Raw genomic sequence first — 6,765 nt, forward strand, 5'->3', positions numbered from 1 at the left:
GCATCCGAAGTAACTTTTGGCCATTCCAATCGCCATGATGGATGTTATCCCGATCCTTGGCTTATCATACGTCCCGGTTTAGCCGAAACAGTCCCGATTTTAGCATGTTGTCCTGCCCGGTAGAAAAATGTCCCGGTTATGCAGTTTGACAGCCACAAAATATTTTTTATTAGATATTAATACAATTTTTTCAATGGAGGCAGTCGATTTACCAATGACTTGAGAATCACTTCACTAGTTCAGATACCACTAGAGCAGGCCTGCACAACATACGGCCCGCGGGCCGCATGCGGCCCGCTAGATACTTCTGTGCGGCCCGCGGGTGATTCGGAAACACGCCACTTCTCGGGTCTAACAATCAAAGCCCGCATTGTTATGCAAGCGCGCCGCTACTCTGATCATATTCGAAATCGTGAGATTTATGTTTTTCACTAGTTTCACTATCTAACTTTGTGTGAAATTGGTGTGCCCTTCGTGACCCCCAAAATTCGTCGCTAGACCCCTCGTCCTCCAGTTTGGGAAACCCTGATTTAGATATCTCAGTATTCAGACTGAATCACGCTTAAAACAATATCGGTATACAATCTCACAACCATTAGTTCATATTAGAAACCTCTTAATAACCCCATTTTTTTTTACTAGCAGTTTATGAAACTGAAGTTCCTTTTTTAATTCAAATTTAAAACCTAAAAAACAATTCCGTCATTTATGAATGGTGCAAAAATTCTCGCACAAAATATTTTGCTATTTACTGTAAAATTTCAAATAAATTAGGCAGATTTTGTAGAAAAATGTAATTTAACAGTCAAAAAAGTACAACAGAGGAAGATCTATTGCTACTAAACGGATTGTTCGTCTAGCCCAGTGGTTCCCAATTTTTCTACCCTGGCGGACCGGTAGAATAAAATTAAATGTACTCGCGGACCGTCAAAAATTGAAATGACCGGAACAGAAAAGCATAACATAAATTTGCGTAATATAATGGAGTGTCGGGCACTCAATATGCTTCTAGACAAAAAGGCACACTCAAAAACATATCACACGAAAAAAAAACTATCAAATAATGTGGCCAAAAATTGAAATGGGTGAAACAGAAAACAACCCCATAAATTTGCGTAAAGAAATGCAGTGTTGGACACCCATTATGCGTAAGAAAGACACACATAAAACATCTGACATAAACAACATGTACAAGCGAAATCATGTACAAACATTATTAACTATAGTGATAATTTTGCCGCTGTTTCGTTTCCAGTATAGGATTGCAAACGAGGCCTCAAAGAAGTTTCTGCAACACGTAGCTCTTCACCGGCGTGCGGCCGATTTCTTTGCTGTGTTTTAATTAAGCTAGTGATGAAAATGCTTTTTTGCATAACGCAGTAACTGGTTGAAAATATGGACAATAGTTTGATTGCTCGATTACTTAGCGATGGGTATTCGTTATAAAAAGATATCCTAAATTGTGATAGTGAATCTTTTTTTTTAAATCTGGACTGTAAAGTAGAATCACAAATATTAATCAAGCTTTTTCTTTTTTATCGGGTTTATCATATATATCCTTTTGTGGTTGATCGACGTCTCAAACGAAATGAAATTACAATGACAAGTCGTCGGTAACTTGGCGCCAGGATCAAAATTCTACTGTGCCTGATCAAAAAACTGGGAAAAATCTCTGCGGTCCATGATTTTTGCGCGTCTCGTGACCACCTGCAGGGCTGCAACAAGTTCATGTCTTACTGGAATATTATACCGTTATTGACAGTTTTCTGGTTCAAACAAAGATATATGCATAAAGTTTTATGTGGATGGTTATATTAATCAGGAAAAGCACGCAGAACAGAAAAAGCATGCGTGCCGATTTTTAGCTTTCTGAATCTTGCGAGATTCGATTGAGCGCATTCGCAATGAATTGGAGCCGAAAAAGCGAAAAGTGTGGTTACTCGGTGCCAAGATGTCGCGGAAGACGTCGCCACAATGTCACGAAAGATGTCGCCACAATGTCTCAATATGACGGTGGAAGAGAACTTGCGTAATAAACCAAGGCAACCTCGTATCGGGTAAAGCGATTGAGACGACATGAAAACAACGAAACAACTAAATTTTCTCGCGGACCGGCATAAAAGCTTCGCGGACCGGCACCGGTTCGCGGACCGGCGGTTGTGAACCACTGGTCTAGCCTACAATGGAAATATCCAATAACGGTAGATATGACTAAATAAATTGTCATTCATATATTTGGGACGATTTTACAAAACTGAAACTGAGTAAAATATTTTCCTGCACTCAGTTTATACTGCAACACGCAATACCTAATTCTAATAAAAAAGAAATATTGGAAATGAAGGGTGCGTTTTCAAGGTAGATGAACCACTAAAAACATATTTGCCATCTCCTATGCAAAAATACTGTACCTTGTTTTTACTCAAGAAAATAAGAGTCTTCAAATTTTTAAGCTCCCCAGTAATGAAAGTGTTTCATTAAATTGATTTGTAGTACATCTTGAGAAATATGTATGTGGCAAAGTTTGCGGCACGCCGGGACTTCAGATTTATGCTTGCGGCCCTCGTGGTAATTTGAGTTGTGCAGGCCTGCACTAGAGAGAGAAGTTCTTATGTCATAGGCAACGACTAACGGTATGATATATATATATGAAGTACGGTAATTTAACACACGACAGTTAGGGCTGGGAATGGTTAACGGTTATGATTTATTTTAACCGTTAACTGACATCTCAGGTACAAATCATCTTTATGCCGTACAATTTCGTCAAATATGATTACGTCATCGCAAATTTATCTCTTGTGGCGTGTAATTCAAAAGAATATTACTAACTGTGTAGGTAAGGACTCAATAAATGTGAAAAATAATGGAAATACCAAGATTGCTGATAATGAAAATTTTCAATGATAAATTCAGAATTATTTTTCGGTTGATTTCGAAATAAATTGTTCGGGGTTTCATTGCAATATCGGATATTCAATGTCATACAACAAGCGCGCAGTTGATGCCGTTTTTCTTTATGATATATATCTCGAAGTAGAATTTGCTCATCGAACACGGAAAATTTGTCACATAAATGATGTTTAACAACGGAATCGGGTTTTCTAAAATATTTCCACATGCCCGAACCACGCTGCCTATCTCTAGCAGCAGAGCAATCATGAAACTATCTTGATTCGTAAATAATTTTGAGTGATACCGGGATAAGAACACACGAATTTGCTTTATAACCATTGTGACGCAACAAGCTGAAATTATAAATTATTACGCCAAACGCCACACGGCGGTTAACCGGTTAATTTTACCCGGTTAACGGTTAAAGTGTTTTCCCTGAAATTCTCAGCCTTAACGACTGTACTTGAATAATTAAAACGCTGAAAACAAAGTGCAAGTTTCCTAATGGGTTATTAAAAGATCTCTATTATTAGAAGAGAAGACCAATAAATGATATTTTAATAAGATTTACATATAATTCTGATGCCTGTAATCTACCCACAATGATATTGCTAGGCCGTGAGACGAGGCCCTGAAAACGCCTAGAAAATGAGTTTCATAACGCACATAAGGGAACTACCTGGAAATAATTCTAAAATGTTCCTATATTCTCTACTTTTCCGGCAACATTGGCCAATGAACGCAGATTTCTGCATGACGTAACAATTAAATTTGATCAGCTGTTAGCGGGAGGATAGATCGCAGTTAATACTGATCGCTTTTGCGTTCAGTAGCCTTTCCATCGCGCTTTTTGGTTATTATCAGTCGAGTCAAGACGTTGTTAAAAAGTATAAGTAAGTTATTAAACACTTGTAGATTCTTACCATGGATATATGCCGTGAGATGACGCCTTCAAAAAACACCCAGATAATAAGTTTCGTATTCTTCAGTTTCGTATAAAAATGAACATACTGAACGCATTACAGCTTGTTCCACAATCCTGATGCAAAATTGAATATAAGGAGTTCCCATAAAATCACAGCATAAGAACTATGCAATTCAAGAGCCCTGTTGCACACTAACACAAATGTATTTCTGTCACGCCTTGTCTGACCAAAATCAGACTTCCTCAGACAAGCAGTTTACAACAAAGAACAGCATACGAAGTTGTATTCATTTTATAAGCTATCAAACTTATTTATTTTTAAGCAATGAAGTCACAAATTAACACCGTGGGCACAAAACACGAATAAATCAGTTATTTCTCACTTGAAAATTTAATGGAACAGGCAAAATATTTTAAATGAATACAGTATGTACATAACATAGTGAACATAAATATTATAATTAGTCTTTTTAAGTTTAACGCAATGAAGTTCTCCAACCTCAGTTTGATGGGCAGTTTCAATTGCCGAAAAATGCCAAAGTATTTTATTATGAATAGCCCATCTAAGCTGTTTGCAACTGTTATGATTCTCATATACCTTTACGCTTCGAGACTTCTTGTTCGATCCATTTTATAGCGCTGATAGCAGCAGGGATTAGAGCCTGCGTTAGGTTGGATTGGTGGAACATTGCCGTTTTCTTCTGTAGTGCAGTATCTAAAATGAGGAAGAAAATCATATTTGGAACAGCATGAGTGTAAAAATACCACTAAATAGTAAATACTGACTAATACTTCTCATACATAATGCATTAAATCTGATGTACCGTTATTACCGTACTCAATGAGCGTATATATATGCTCATTGGATGTACTACATTCCTGCAGTGTTTGCATACTGGACTATATCTACACTGAATTTCGATATATATATCACAGTCTGAAATGCCTTATAGCCTATATTTTAAAACATCAACTGTCGGTCTACAACTTGATTTCTCACCTCTCAATCGCTTCCAATGCTACTTTTTTCAACTCCGGCATTCTTGTCGACTTTATGAATTCAGACCAACTGACATCAGTAAAATTGACCTAAGTAACATTTCCTATTTAACAACTTTTATGAGCTAGTGCTCAACTAAAATTGCTATTTATGGTAAGGATATACATGTGTTTGATAGCTCCCTTGTACTTCTTAACACCTTCTTAGAATAACTCAACTAATAATAACGGAAAAAGACTACGGAAAGGCTACTCAACGCAAAAGCGAGCAGTAGTGCATCTGATATTCATCCGACCATGGCGATCCACCTACAGCTGACGTCATGCAGCAGTCTGCGTTTATTGGCTCGTGATACCGGAAAAGAAAATAATATAGGACAGATGGTAACACATATTCATTGTAGTAAAAGCGTCTTTTCCGTCAAACGTGCAACTTTTGGAAATTAGTACAATGCATTATTCGTTACTAAATTTCTAAGGAACATTTTAAAATCATTTTCAGGTAGTTCCCTTATGTGCGCTACGAAACTGAAAGCAAAACAACGGCCTCGTCTCGCGCCTATGCAGTATTGGGAACGTTTAAACATTCACTAAACCTCGGAATTATACGAAAGTTGGCTTGTCCAATCCGCGCTGTCCCGGTTTTTGGCTTCAGACATATGGTAACCCTATTTATATATACTATTGCAAAATTATTGATACTATTTCGAGGGTGTTTTGGAGAGTTGGCGCTCATAAGCTGGTTTACATGTTTAAAACCATCATTTTTATTAAAATATTCAGCCACGTGCCGCTTACAATTACTGATAGCAACATTTAGCCTAGTAGGCTATATCGCAGCTTTTCCGAGACTAATTTTTGATTATTGCAACTAAACAAAGGCCGGGGAAACATCCATTGACATTCAACAATGGCGTTCCTCATGATGTCATTGATGGGAAATACAATACAATTTTATTTCGATCTTTCGTCTAACTCTACAACATAGATCACAAATAAAAATAAATAAAGAACACAGACAATGACGACGTAAAGATCGGGAAAATGGGCAAAACCTAGAAAAAGGTTTATAGTAACGCCGCGACCAGCGTTTATGCCCATTCACTCATACTCACACAAGTGGAAAAACACAGCACGCAAATCTTACTGAAATGAATAAATTCATAAACAGCATACAGGAACACAAGAAAATGAAATTCACGGGCGAAGCTTACTTGTAAATAATTTTGGTGATAGAAAGCGGTGAAAATTACAAAAACAATTATAAGGTTATGTTACGATGCCTGTGCCGAAATGCGAATCCCAATAATAGAATCTAAATTGAGATCAGCTGCTGTTTCCTACTGCAAAATTGGATCTTCATGCGACGATTCCGGTCGACTCAACTTCGTATAAATGGCTGTTTTTTCGAGGTGATATTTTTCTATTGCCAAGTCATAAACGCCCACTTGCTCAGTTTCAATCTGCACTAGAAGACCAAATGACATTGTACGGTTGTTGTGGCGGCATTGCAAAGTGTCAAATTGGTATGTTACTATGAAGCCATGGGCAGCTCGACGTTCAAAAGCCATCCTTCGGCATCATTCTAGCGAAAATTCCCATATGGCTCTATTGTTACGCGCCGCGAAAACTGCCACAAGATGGTGACCATTAACGCGTTCAACATTAAGCAATTTGGTTGTCGCCCATCGGCCTGAACTAAGAGTTTAGTACTATACGCTGGTTTGAATCCCGTGGGGGACAATTATATCAGAAAATTTTGATCTGATAATAAGCGCTTGGAAATGATGTAGGCTAGTTCTATAGGGTTTTTCTTGTTGTGACCGTATGTATGAAAAAAAAAAATCAATTTTCTAATCGACTACTGGATCTATTGCTTTGATTTTCAGTGGTTAAAGACTGTATCTACATTTAGGACTATTACATTTATTTATTACAAAACTTTC

This window comes from Styela clava, chromosome 2, assembly GCF_964204865.1.
Source record: "Styela clava chromosome 2, kaStyClav1.hap1.2, whole genome shotgun sequence".
Taxonomy (NCBI): domain Eukaryota; kingdom Metazoa; phylum Chordata; class Ascidiacea; order Stolidobranchia; family Styelidae; genus Styela; species Styela clava.